The sequence below is a fragment of the Neophocaena asiaeorientalis genome, unplaced genomic scaffold (genome assembly GCF_003031525.2).
Source record: "Neophocaena asiaeorientalis asiaeorientalis breed wild unplaced genomic scaffold, Neophocaena_asiaeorientalis_V1.1 scaffold86, whole genome shotgun sequence".
NCBI classification, from domain to species: domain Eukaryota; kingdom Metazoa; phylum Chordata; class Mammalia; order Artiodactyla; family Phocoenidae; genus Neophocaena; species Neophocaena asiaeorientalis.
Window position 1 is genome coordinate 6,464,092 of NW_020175039.1, and position 13,816 is coordinate 6,477,907.

Sequence of the window (13,816 nt, forward strand, 5' to 3'; positions counted from 1 at the left end):
TGCCTATGACACATGAGAAATTGTGGAGGAGGAAAAACATTTGTCTGATTTACCATAACTTACTAACCCAGAGATGGTTAGCCACCAGCAGCAGCATCTTCGTCCCTGCAGATAGAGTGCTCATTCTAGCTCACGATGACATTTTTGGTAGTTATTGAGTCTGGAAGGTTCATATGGTGGTCTTTCAGCCACCTTCTCAAGAGAAACAAATATATGCATCACCCTTTATGGAGCTCTTTGAAGGAAGGAACATGTTCCCTTCATCTCATTATCCTGCACACCTAGAACACACAGGAGATGCTAAATACACTTTTTTTAAAAACATCTTTATTGGAGTATAATTGCTTTACAATGGTGTGTCAGTTTCTGCTTTTTTTTTAAAACATCTTTATTGGGGTATAATTGCTTTACAATGGTGTGTTAGTTTCTGCTTTATAACAAAGTGAATCAGTTATACATAAACATATGTTCCCATATCTCTTCCCTCTTGCATCTCTCTCCCTCCCACCTTCCCTATGCCCCTACTCTAGGTGGTGACAAAGCACCGAGCTGATCTCCCTGTGCTATGCGGCTACTTCCCACTAGCTATCTATTTTACGTTTGGCAGTGTATATATGTCCATGCCACTCTCTCACTTTGTCACAGCTTACCTTTCCCCCTCCCCATATCCTCAAGTCCATTCTCTAGTAGGTCTGTGTCTTTATTCCTGTCTTACTCCTAGATTCTTCATGACATTTTTTTTTCTTCTTAGATTCCATATATATGTGTTAGCATACGGTATTTGTCTTTTTCTAGCAGGCCTCTCACTCTTGTGGCCTCTCCCGTTGCAGAGCACAGGCTCCGGACGTGCAGGCTCAGCGGCCATGGCTCACAGGCCCAGCTGCTCCGCGGGATGTGGGATCTTCCCGGACCGGGGAACGAACCCGTGTCCCCTGCATCGGTAGGCAGACTCCCAACTACTGCACCACCAGGGAAGCCTCACAGCAAGATCCTTTTTGACCCACCTCTTAGAGAAAGGGAAATAAAAATAATAATAAACAAATGGGACCTAATGAAAGTTAAAAGCTTTTGCACAGCAAAGGAAACCATAAACAAGACCAAAAGACAACCCTAAATACACTTTTGAATGAATGAATGAATCCTATTCATGGAAGGCATTGATACTGAACATTGGTTCAAAATAATTCAGAATCAATGGTGATTTAGAAGCGATGGAATTGAACCCCAAAACTTCCTTAGAGACCTTCCCATATGGGGAAGTTCTCATTATGTTATGATGTATCCTGCAACCAGCAAACTTGTGCCCACTGAACCCGTTCCAGATTTGGATCCAGCAGCTGCCTCCACAGGGAAGAGAGAGGTAAACATCTGATTTGTTCTAATTAAAAGTCATTCAATCTGGGCTCTGGAGGGATACAGTCTGATGTAACCCTTATCAACTTCATCAACAGGCCATGATACATTTTAAGAGTTGAGCTGATGTGGCTTATCAAGGGACCTTAGCTACTATGACACCATGGCCTGGCTTGATGCCCTCAGCCAAAGCCAAGTGTTGGGTGGGTAGCTTGGCTCTCTCAATAGCTTGCTTGGCCCACGCTGGTGGTATGTGTCAGGGCAGCAAGAATGCATTGCCTAAGCTAGGAATATGGACTGTCTCTGAGGGTTGGAGGAAGAGGGTAATAGAGGGAGGGAGTTCTGATTCCGGTGGTGGAACAAGCAAACAGGTTGTCTAGAAGGACATGTAAGCAGTCCTTGAATCCAGCATCCTTGCTGTTATCCACAGTTACTCACAGTTAATGTATCGTGGGTATTGTTCTAGGGCAGGGAAAGAGTGGAGCCAAACCAGGAGCAAATGACAAGGCACATTCCAGATCTGGTACATAGGTATAAACTTGACCTTGGAATACAGTGGACGTGGCTGGGGATGCCATAACTTTATAGGAGGTCCCTAAATTTAATCTTTGGAAAGAGATATGTTCATCCCAAGGATACCTTCAGGGCCTATCTTGCAAAGAGACACATCCTAATTTGATGATTAGAAGGACACTAGAAGTCCTATCTTCTCCCCATCCCAGCCTTTCCCCATCCAGGCAAAAAAGGACCACGAATAATCTCATTCCTTTTCCCTTGCTGATTGTTAATTAATTTTAGCTTATGGAACATTTTTAATAAGGACAGGTTCACCTCACTGAATTGTAATTTGGGCTTGAAAGGCAGGACCTTAGGACTTTGAAAAGTTTTGTAGAAAAGGCATTGCTGTAAGGGCTCCTCTATTACCAAATGCCATTCCCGCTGGAGGGAACGAAACCACTCCTCGGAAGTGACTCATCCTGCAGGTGACAAAGTGGCTGTGGTCTAAGTTTCTGGTGCAGTAAGCTTGATACTATGAAGAATATGTTATTTACCCTCTTTGCTCAGCCATCTTAACTTTCTGACATCCCTAGAATATACCAGAATTTTTCCTGCCTACACACTCCACTGTCCTGGTCTTTGCACGACTGGCTCGTTTTTATTCTTCAAGTCCCTGCTCAAGGTCAGCTTCTCAAAGAAGCCTTCCCTGACCACTCAATGTCTAAAATAGGTGTTCAGCTCTACCTCCCCCTATATGCTCTAGGACAGCCCTCTAGTTCTTTCTTTTCTGACCCTCTTCACAACTCATTGCATTTATGTGTTATTCACTTGTTTGTTGTCTTCAGAGTGTGAGCTCTATGAAGGCAAGACTGTCTTGTTCACTGCTGTATTTTCAGGGTACAGGACCAGCCTATTATAATTAGAATATTTAAGTCTATCATGCACACTTTAGTACTTTGGTAATTTCTGGGGATGTGAGTTGGACCCAGACTCTTAAAGCTTAAGGTCTAGTTGGGAAGACAGAAAATTTGTCAGTAGCACTTTTGATAAGTGCTTTGAGAGAGGGAGTACAGGGAGCTGCTGGAGAAACACCCAAACAAGTCTGCAGAAGTTAGAGGAGGCTTCCTCCTGGAAAATAGAAGCACTGAGACCCAAAGAAAGTAGAAATTAACCAAAGAAAGAGAGAAAGAGTTCTGGCAGAAGGGATAGCATGTGCAAAGGCCTTGAGGTGGGAAAAATGATGGCACTTCTGAGGACCTGGAAGTTTAGTAGGTATAAGAGGGCTAGCAGCAAGAGATGAGGATGGAGACACAGCAGTGCCTAGAGCACAGCATGGTGAAGCTATACTAGATTTGCATTTTATTCTGTAGGAAATGGAGAGCTACTGAAGAGTTATTAAGTAGAGAGAGGCATGAGTTGATGTTCACTTTTGAAGGATCACTCTGCTTTGTGGGGAGCAAGGGATTGGAGGAGCAAGACTAAAGAAAGGGTAAACATATAAGGGTATATTGGTGGCCCAGGAGAGCAAAGATGGCAGCCTGGGCTAGGAAGGTAGCTTTGGGTATGGAGAGCATAGGAATGGTTCATTAATATTTAGGAGCAGGGTCTAAAGATAGATGATTGACTACGAGGGAAAGTGGAGTGTTGGAGTGCTTAGTGAGGCTTTGGTAGAGATAAGGATGAGACCCATTTTACTTGGGCATCTGTGTGGGTGGTGATGGCATTCATGGAGATGGGAGAGCCAGGGGGAGGAGACATACCAAGTATGTCACCATATTTGAGCCACCCTTTCTTTTCTCTTTCCCTTGGGAAATTCCAACTGCCCTAGAGACTAAGTGCCATCTCCTTCTTGACTTTCCCTCTGAACCCTCCTCTGAACCATAGCACCAGGAACTAGCCCATACCCTTTGCCACTTGTGTATGTTGCTATGAATTATTTTAGCTAAGTTAGTCTTGTCTTTCCAACTAGGTGCTGTGCTTATTGGTGGCAGAACAATTTGTCTCAGTGACTGCCATGGGGCTAAGTACATGACCAATGCTCAGTCCTTGGGGACTGTGTTTGTCAGCCTTCTACAGAGAAACAGAACAAATAAGATGTGCCTATATTGAAAGACATCTTTGTAAGGAATTGGCTCAGGCAATTATGGAGGCTGGCAAGTCCAAAATCTGCAGTGTGGGCTTGCAGGCTGGAGACCCAGGAAGAACTGATGGCGCAGATGAATTCTGAAGGCAGTCTGCTGAAGAATTCCCTCTTACTTGGGGAGGCAGCTCTTTTTGTTCTATGCAGGCCTTCAAGTGATTGGATGTGGCCCACCTATATTATGGAGGGCAATCTGTTTACTCAAATTTAAATGTTAATCTCATCTAGAAGCACCCTTCAATTGTTATAAGGAGTTAATGAGTCAAATATTTCTAAGGCACTTGGAGTGGTGTCTGGCACATAAGAAATACTGTGTAAAGCTGCATTCAATGAATAAAACCTGTCCCCCCCAAAAAAAAACAACAACAACCCATGCCCTTCAAGTTGACACACAAATTCACGATTACAGGAACTATGAGTGATTTTATGCAAATCATGATCATGCTTTTAGGCTAAATGAGTGGTCGGGTTGGCAAGGCTATAACTTCTTGGATTTGAAAGAGAATGCCTGGGCCCAGAGAGGTGAAGTGATTTTCCCAAGTTCACCCAGCAAGGTACTGCCAGTAGTGGAACCCAGGTTTCTAGACATCTAAAACATTTGCATTTTTTATACTGCATCTCACAATGGACAATGTGTGTGTGTGTGTGTGTGTGTGTGTGTGTGTATGTGTGTGTGTCCCTGTCAAGAGGCCAAGATACCTCACTGGAACTGTGACTTGCAATTTTTAATTTGGAAATGATAAAACATGAAGAAAGGAGATACTTTTCTCCAGTTGTGTATTCTTTGTCACTGAGCTTCTAAAAACAACAGTTTTGGCTGGAATACAGGAAAGGTATGACACAACTTAAGGCCTTCATCAAAAATAACCAGTTCCAGGTCACTGAACTGAGGTAGCCTCAGGCCTGGGAGCCCTGGACAGTCTGGATTTGCATGGATGCCTTGAGTCCTGAGGGCAAGGTGGAAACCTGTCAAGTTGGAAGAGACAGGCAAGATTTAGGATCCAAACTAGAAAGGTGGGGGTCACTCCAGGCCAGAGGTGCTCACCAGTCACCAGGCCTCACACAGGCCCAGAATCTAGAGTTCCAGCTTGGGATGAGTTTGGGATTTCTAGTTAAGCATAAGAAAATTAGGTAACCCACGGAATTTAGACCAGAATACTTGGGACACATTCTGGGTCAGGGAATAGCCTGTTAAACTCTGCTCCAGGTAACTGGGGTGTGACGATTGAGCCCAGGGTCTGAATGCCTTGCGTTTAATCTCTCTGTCTGTTTCTCCATCTCTCTGTCTCTCTCTCTCGTGGGCTGGAAAATGTGGCTGGTATGTGCTGCTCTTCTGAAGGCCTCGTAGGTCTGCCCATGAGGGTAAGCGGCACCAGGAGTCTAACTTCTCAGGGGACCCTCCCTGCTCTCCTAGAAACTCTCTGGGCAGCAGCAAGAATTCAAAGCAGTTGGCCTCTTTCATAAAGTCTTTAATGCAGCAAAATTCAACATGATATATATATATATATATATGGACAGGCCTTGGAGGATGCTATAATAGGATTTGATCTGCATAGTTTCAGTACTTGTCAAGACAGTAGAATCAGATACCAATTATGTCCCCAGGATGCCAACTATCCAGATGGCAGAGAACAATCCATTTGTCAGCTTGGTCCACTGACATTCCAGAGAACAGAAATTCCCCAAATTTCCGAATTTGTGAAATGGTAGAGACTGGATTCATTGTGCTTTCTCTCCTCTAAAAGTGCTGTATTTTATTTTCTTAGCTAAAAGGATTAGTACAAAAGAACTTGGAACCCCACCGATGTCACAAGGGAGAGCTCGGGAGTCAGTGCAATTTGCAGCCAACTTTTCAGAGGCCCACGTCCACCTGCCCAGACCCTCAGGCCATGCCTTGAGTGCCACATTTCAGAGAATACCTAATGGATAAATACATTAGGCACCAAGACCCTAGCTGGTGGGGAGTGTGGAAACCTGGAGGTGTCATAAATTTTCAAGAGCATGGTGAATGTTTGGAGCTCTAATCAAACATGATCTCTGCTATATGCACCAGAGCGCCATGGAAAACAGAACTGGGATCACAAAGGGGAAAGTGCAAAGGCCTCTGTAGGGAGAGAGGCAGGCCTGGCCAGTAGGCCAGTTCTGCAGACAAACTAAAGAGTAAATTTCGAAACCTCAGTGGGTGGGTGGAGGATGGGTTGGTTTTCCTTTCCATTATTCTTTTTCTACTTGCAGAATTACTCAATAATAGGATGAAAGGAGTTCTGTAGATGTTATAGGTTTGGTATTTTAGGAAAAATGTGATAGGACTCCTTGTAAATTTCAATTTGCGATGTGGACAGATTATTTTGGGAGGCACTGCAGCCAGTTCCCTGCCGGAGAAATGGCCAGAGGCCAGGAGGAGTGAGCATAGCAGCTGCAACGTTGGTCACCAATACTGGTGTGTGTGGTGGAGGGGACTGGCTGCTTACTTGCAGACTGAACCATTGGAGAGCAGAGCTTCACCTCTCTCCAACCTCCTTTCCAAGCCATGTATGGATTCCGGAACAGGAGGTGTTGGTGGACAGAACTTTCCAAATTTCAAGATCCTTCCTTGGTGGGAAGAGACAGGAACTTAACAAAGTCCAGCCCGGAACTGGACAAACAAATATATCTGTGAGACAAGAATCCCAAATACAAATATGCAAACAGTAGGGAGAAAGCTGGAAAAAATTAGCACTAAGAGAGACCTGGGGCAGGAGGGGCGGACTGTAAATTTGTTTCGTACTTGCCCTTGACTTACCACTGGCTGACCCAGGGCTGAGGGATGAGGAATGGTGGGTGGGCGAAGGAGAAGGAGAAGCCAGTACTATTTAGGGCTGCAGACAAATGTAGCTGAGGTCATGGGGAAGGGCAGTAAGTGATCTTCTTGTAGACGCTAATGAGACCATAGCTGTAAAGAACTTAGAGACAAGAGTTCATGTCCCTGGAGTGATAGATTCTGGAAGAGTTGCAAAGAGGAAAGGGTCTGAAAGCCCAGCATGTCAGTTTAGCATCATGACTGAGGTCTTTTTGCTTTGCTAAAGGATAGCATTTTAGGATTTGCTGGGGGTCTGCACAGCATAAAAAGGGAAAACTGCAGAAAAAAACCAAGGCAGCAAAAGAGAGACTAATGTTGCCAGAGTAGAGGATAAAGAAGTGAGAATTAGAAGGATTCTCAGAGCCCATCGTGTCTATTCTCTTTCAATGTCCAGGAGGAGGGTGATATAGAGGGTGGGGGATGAGTGGTTTTAGCCTCCAGGGTTCCCCTGGGTTCTATAACAGAATGAAATAAGGGAAGAGACTCGTGTGCAGCTCAAGATTACCCTCACTGCGTATGGCACGAGCTGGAGCAATCTCTTTTGCGGATGGAGAAGAGGTGAGAAGCTAGAGCTTGAGTAGATATTGGATAGGAGCAAACATCAGCAGGGGTAACTTTGGAAACTGGGTGGGTCGTTGGCGCAATCCTGAACAACCTTTCAGGATTGCATTTCCCCCCTAGTGTCCACAGGAAGCCCACAGGTGGAAAGACAGTGGGGGGAAGCGTGGGTGGGAGAAGGGGTTGACATTGCTGGAAGGAGAAGGTGCGCCGATCTCTACCATGAATATCTTTTGGATTCTTAACTCAGGAAATGCCTTCTTTGAGATCTTTTCCGCTCCCTGGGAACGTGGGGTTTCCCTCATCTAGTCTTCATAAGTACTGTGGGGAGTACTGCCTTCAGAGACATCTGGAGGCTGGCAGACGCTTTGCCATGTAGAAGACCCTCATAACAAACCCAGCTGCGTTAGCTGGCTTGTGAGTCCTGACTCTACTCCGTGCACCAAGACTGAGCTGGGTGCTGAAGATTACTGAGGGATGTGGTTAAAAGCAAAGATCCTAAGACCTCCCCCTCCCAGACCTCCCGATTCAGAAATTTGCGGGTGGGCTGGCAGTCAATATTAAAAAAAAAAGCTTTCTGATGAATCTGATGTGTGATTGGGGTTACAAACCTCTGTGTCTGAAGACATTGCTCAGAGTTGGGTCCTTATCTTCCAGAAGTTTCTGATGTAAAACAGGTAGCATGGTCTTAACATCTGCAGTACTCTCAGACCATTATAAATAATGGCAGTAAATGTTGAACAAATGTGTAAGATTTATATATACATTGTGCAGAACGCAAAGATATATTTGTGTTACTGGAATGTCATAATCAATCTAGACAATGACAAACTCTGTTGGCATTTCATTGGAACACACATTCTCTTTTAGTCTATAGTACAAGGGGACCTTCCTCCTTACCAGCATCTTCTTGGTTTGCTCAATTTTCAAAGCAGTTTCTTTCAAAGCGATTTCTAGGGCATAGAGGCAGAAGCCCTGTGTAGTGTGTAAGGGTTTCTTGGGGAGAAGCAGGACTTCAGAATTCTGTTAAGAATGGGATTTTTCAGGTTGTTTGTATGTGTGTGTGTGCCTGCACTTGTGACATTTGATGGGTTTCTAGATGTTTAAGTGAAATGCCCTTACACCCAACACTTGTGTAAGAAATGCAAGTCAAATAGATGGGTTTGCCGCGAGCACGCAGCAAAATTTTCAGGATCTAGGGATGGAATTAAATTGACAGCATGGCAATGACAGTGAGGAGGCCAAAAAAGAAATGGTGAAGGGAAACTCATCAGTTGTGTCCTTCACCTGGAGAGGGGCTGGATTAATCCATTCAAAGAGACAAAGAGTGAGGGAGACTTGAGGAGTTTCCATCACCTCTGTGGATTCCTACAGAGAAGATTGATTTTGTCAGTTTCTCAAACAGGTTAGCAAGTCAACAGAACTGCTTCCCCAGAGCTGGAGACAGTCTTTGCTGCACACCAGTTATTTGCTTGATAAACAGAGCAAAGCCCTGGGGAGTGTTGAAAGAGAGGGGTGCGGCCAATGCCTTTGGCTGACAGCACATTCAGAAGAGCTAAGAAAACAAAGGTATAAACTTTAAAAATCTTTTAGGTTTTGTTTACTCAGGCAAAAAGGAGTCCAGACTATAGCAATTAACTGAGTGTGATGAATAGATATAGCTGACCTGGCAAAATCAGATCAGCAGCCCTTTGTCAGTAGCCTATGTGGTCTTTACCTTCCTTCCCCAACCCATCCCTCCCCTAAAACACACACATACACACACACACACACACACACACACACACACACACACACACACGCCTGCAAAAACTCAGTTTTACTGTCTCATTTGATTTATTTATCTTTCAGCTCAGGGAACTATATATGCTGACTTTCATTGTTACCCAATTATTTCATGCAGGAAAATCTTATCTTTCTGGAGAACCAGTGCTGTATATTTTGCTGCTACTTCTTTCCTTTCCTTTTTCCCCTTTTTCCCTCTTTTTCTTCCTTCCTCTCTTCCTTTCTACTTCCTTCTACAGGGTCTGCCTAGCTAGTGCTGGGTCTATGTTGAGCCTTCACTCATTGCTTTATTCTTTCACTAAACTGTCTTTAATAAGCACCTACTATGTACCAGTCACTGGGCGAAGCTCTGGTGATACAGAGATAAAAGCCATGCTCTCAATCTTCAGAGTGTTCATAGTCCAGCAGAGAAGTTCTCTGATGCTAAGGAATCAAACTGTATGTACATGATTTGTTGAATATAATTGAATCTTTAATGCTGAAATTTACAACTTTAGAAACTGGTAGGTTGGAAAGATGTTTGAACATGGATTGAAAAACCATCAAATGGACTAAAATGGTGGAGCCAATCACACATGGCCAAGGGAGCTTTCATGTCCTGGTGCAGCTGTCTAAAGCAGTCCTATAAGTCACCCAGCTCTCAGAACTGGTTTTCAAAAAGGCTGGGAGAGGTCTCCTACACTCCAATAGTAGCTCAAATGTGGGAAACCCAGAGTGAAGGCAAGTGAAGCCAACTGGAGCACTCAGCTCTAGCCACATGTGAATTCAACTGTGGTGAAAATTCTCTAGAACTCTCCTGGGCTTGGCATACTTTTCAAAGTCAGAAGAACTTTCCTCAGATTGCCTAGTTTCTCTGAACTTTGAGAATAAATTTCTCCTTTGTGGTTTAGAAAAGAAGTAGAGTGAGGGGGAAAAAGAAGCAGGAGAAAATATTAGTTTAATAATCCCTCAATTGTAAGAATGGGCAAAATATTCAAGGAAAAATGAACATGATTCAGAGGAGGGACTGGGTGTTTGGAAAATATGGCTTTCTCTGCCCAGCAAAGTCCTTGCTTACTGCAGGGAAGTTCAGATGAGCTTCAGTGTATGTGAGAGTGGATCTCTTTGGAGCAAATTGTTTAATTTGATCTGGGGATGGAATGTACCTTGTACACCTCCTTCTTCAAGGAACTGACATATTTCCAGCTTGTAATTCAGTTTACTTAAGATGAGGACAAAACAAATCACAGCATTTCCAGAAAGTCTAGGATGGCAAAAATTCCCCTCTCTGTCTTCACCATTACACACACACACACACACACACACACACACACACAAACACACACACACGATCTCCATTGGGTGGGGCATCTTGTACCAAGTGCCAACAATTTAGATGCCTATATACCATTTGGTTGTTATTGCATGAAGAAGACTGGGTGTGGTATGAAATTAGCTGGCTGAATTCTTGTCCGAAAAAATGGCAAATGTATAAAATACTCAATGCTCGCTGTTGGTGTACAGTAAATCCTGTCTTTCCTGGATAAGAATGCTTATTTGGTGGTACTGATCTGTGTAGACCTTCTCATGGTAGAGGAAGAAGAACCTTTGGGTTCACTACCAACAATATTAGATTTGAGGTTTTGAGACCTCAGGAACACGTTGGACATGGTTGTGACTATAAAAAGGCATTTGGGGGATTTATCTCTCAAAACATGGGAAAAGAAGTAATTTTAGAAGATCGAACCTATAGATATTTTGCAAGTTATAGGCAATATAGTCTGAGGAATTCTGTATGTCTTTCTAGGTTATGAATTATTTCACGTTATGGGTTTTGTTGGGTTATTCTCTGTTTACTAGGAAACCCCCTCCCTTCCCTCAAAAGGAGAAAGTGGGCTTTTATGATAGTCAGAATATTCAAATTAAAAACAAGGAAAAATACTGTAACTTTGCTCTTAAGAGAGGGACAAAAGCACAAAAGATGACTCTGCCAGAAATCTATTCTTGGTTTGGTAGCCTTTGTGTCTACTCCACACAGGTTAGGTTTGTCTGTCTTAATGTCTTCTGAAATTATAGTGCATTTATGTGTCCAAAAACATTGGTCATCAACTTGAACTTGAAAATTGGTTCCACAAACAATTGCCTGCCTACATTGCGCCAGGTGCTGAAAACAGGGATCGATTCGACCTCAGGTCTCTCTAAGTTGAGTCAAATTGGTGACCTGCCAATAGAGGGCCCTGAGGCTCAAAGTATGGAACTGCTCTGCCTTGTGTCCCACCCAACATATGACAGTGGGCTTGATCCAGGGAAATACAGGAACATTTTCAAGGGTGAAAGGGGGTCCAGAGAGTGTTTCTTCTGAAACGCTGGGTTAAATGAATCATCCATAACATCACGATCACGGTAACTATTATTATGTTTCATTTGATCTTCAACTCCAGGCCTCCAAAATGGTGGCACGCTTTTTATGGGAAGGGAGAATGAAGAGGCATCACCATTTCCAGAGATTTTGACTGAGCAAGTTTGTCTTGTCACTTTTCATAAAGCTGAGAGAGTTTAGGAAGTCCCCCAGGCAGCCTAGTGAGTAATTGGACTCTTTAAGATGTATGTCACCTCACCATGAAGCCATTAAATCGAGGCAGAGAAAACTCTCAAAAGAACAAAATCAACTTTTTCCTCAGCCTTTACTGGATGGTGGGGGAGTCTTGTTGGACTTTGTGGCTGTGGTGAAGCATGGTGTCGACAATGTATGTGTGTGTGTGTGTGTGTGTGTGTGTGTGTGTGTGTCTGTGTGTGTGTAAGAGAAAGAGAGAGAACAGCAGTGCCAAGTTTTGTCTCTTAGAGATAACTCTCATTCTTAATGTGAATCCCAAAAGAATAGGATTGGGAGTTATCCCCCAAATACTCTAGTTTCCCGTAACTGTGGATTTGCCGTTCTAGTACCTGCCCAAGCATTTTCAGACTGTCAGATGAAATACACTTTATGTTACTGGCTTTCTGGACACGCAGGACAGTGCTTTCTTTGACTTTTCCAGAGCAGAAGTGCCCCTGGTGGATAAGTCTTCATTTTCCCAGCCCAGGTGAGGAGGTGATGCTGGGGACTGAGGGTGGAGCTGGAGGAGGGGAAATGTTAGCAGAGACCCCACCAGTGTTTCCAAGGTCCTCTGATACTCAGACATAGAGAAGGCTTGCTGCTGGGGAAAGACCTGGGGAGGCCCCACCGTCCCTCCCCAGCTCCCACTGTGGGCTCAGCTAGCCATTCTGAGAGGCACAGCTGGATATGAGGAAAAGTGGGTGAAGCTTTGTGGACAAAGCATTTTTTAGTGACCCCAGTGGGCCCCCTGATCTCTCAGTAAGACTTGGGGAGCCATAAAATGCCATCTAGTACTCAAGGGAACTTCTAGGTCATGACTATAGGATCTAATGACACGTGGCCAGTGATGAGGTGAAAGGTGAGGCCGAGGGAATGGAGCTGGCTTGCCCAAGTTCACCCTGGTTGCCAGCGGCAGAAGCAAGGCCTCCCGCCTTCCAGCCCTGGACTTCTCTTCCTACACCATGAGGCTGTGTGCTTGTGGAATGTCCTCTGGAGATTTTGGGGTGGAGTCATTCTGGCTCCTGGTCTCAGTCTTGACCTAGAGACTTTCACACCACTTTGCTTTTCTCAGCCAGACCCTTCTTTACTCGCTCTCTTTCGGTGCTCCAGCCATCTGCTCAGCCACCCTGAAACTCAGAAAAGAAAAGAGAAATCTGTGTGACCCATGGAAAATTTCACTGCAGACAAAACCAGCCCCAGCCCCTCCCTGCTTTGTTCCATTAGCAATCTCAAAGTCAGTTTTCTTTGGCTTGTCATCTGCAGGTTTTCCCAACATTGGAATTGCCCTGACTCCCAGCAGTCCTGCTGGGTTGCCATGCCTCAGTCAGAGTTTGAAATTTGCCATTCTTCTTAAAATCATTTTTTCTAGGGGTTTGCCCTGTCAGCTTGACTTACCTTGCACTCAATTTGTTTCTGGCTCTGATTTTTTTTTTTTTTCATATTGAAATTCGAACTGGCTAAGAGACCTGTTGGTTTCCTCCATCACTAGCTTGATGTAAATTGGTTTTGGGCCTTAAGTAATTGTGAAATTGTTGAAATGTGTCTCTGGCACCCAACCGCCTCCTTTTCCAGCCCCTTCCTATCTCATACCTTTTCCTTCCCTAGCTTTGTCCGGTGCTAGCTATTTCTCTTGGAAGTATTTACCAGTATAACCACGTTATCTGATTAGACCTATTACACTTGTACAATAACAGCATTTCCCATCTCCACGTCTCTTCAGTTGTGCCAGAAGTTGGTGATCTGTAAACTTGGCTGGTCACAGGATATCCAGAGATTTTTGTTCCAAATACAGGCCTCACCAGGGGACAAAAGAAGGGAATCCTTGGGACCTGGTATTTTTAAACAATATTTCCAGGCAATTCTGAAAATTAACTGCTTATCTCCAGTTGGAAGATTCCTTCCAACCCTGAGATTATGTGATACTATGATTTTATCCTCATCACAGCCCTGCGAGGAATCATAATGATAATAACAGCTGACATATTAAGCACTTACTAGATGTCAACTTCAGAGCTAGGCATTTACATGAATTACCGCAGGAGTGAGGTTATTCTTTTTTTTTTTTTTTTTT

The 13,816-nt window shown here is 44.1% G+C and overlaps 1 pseudogene; it reads right to left on the reverse strand.

Annotated features, from left to right (window-relative positions):
• The window catches only part of LOC112411827 (potassium-transporting ATPase alpha chain 2 pseudogene), a 44,755-nt pseudogene that overhangs the window by 3,847 nt on the left and 27,092 nt on the right, over positions 1-13,816 (reverse strand).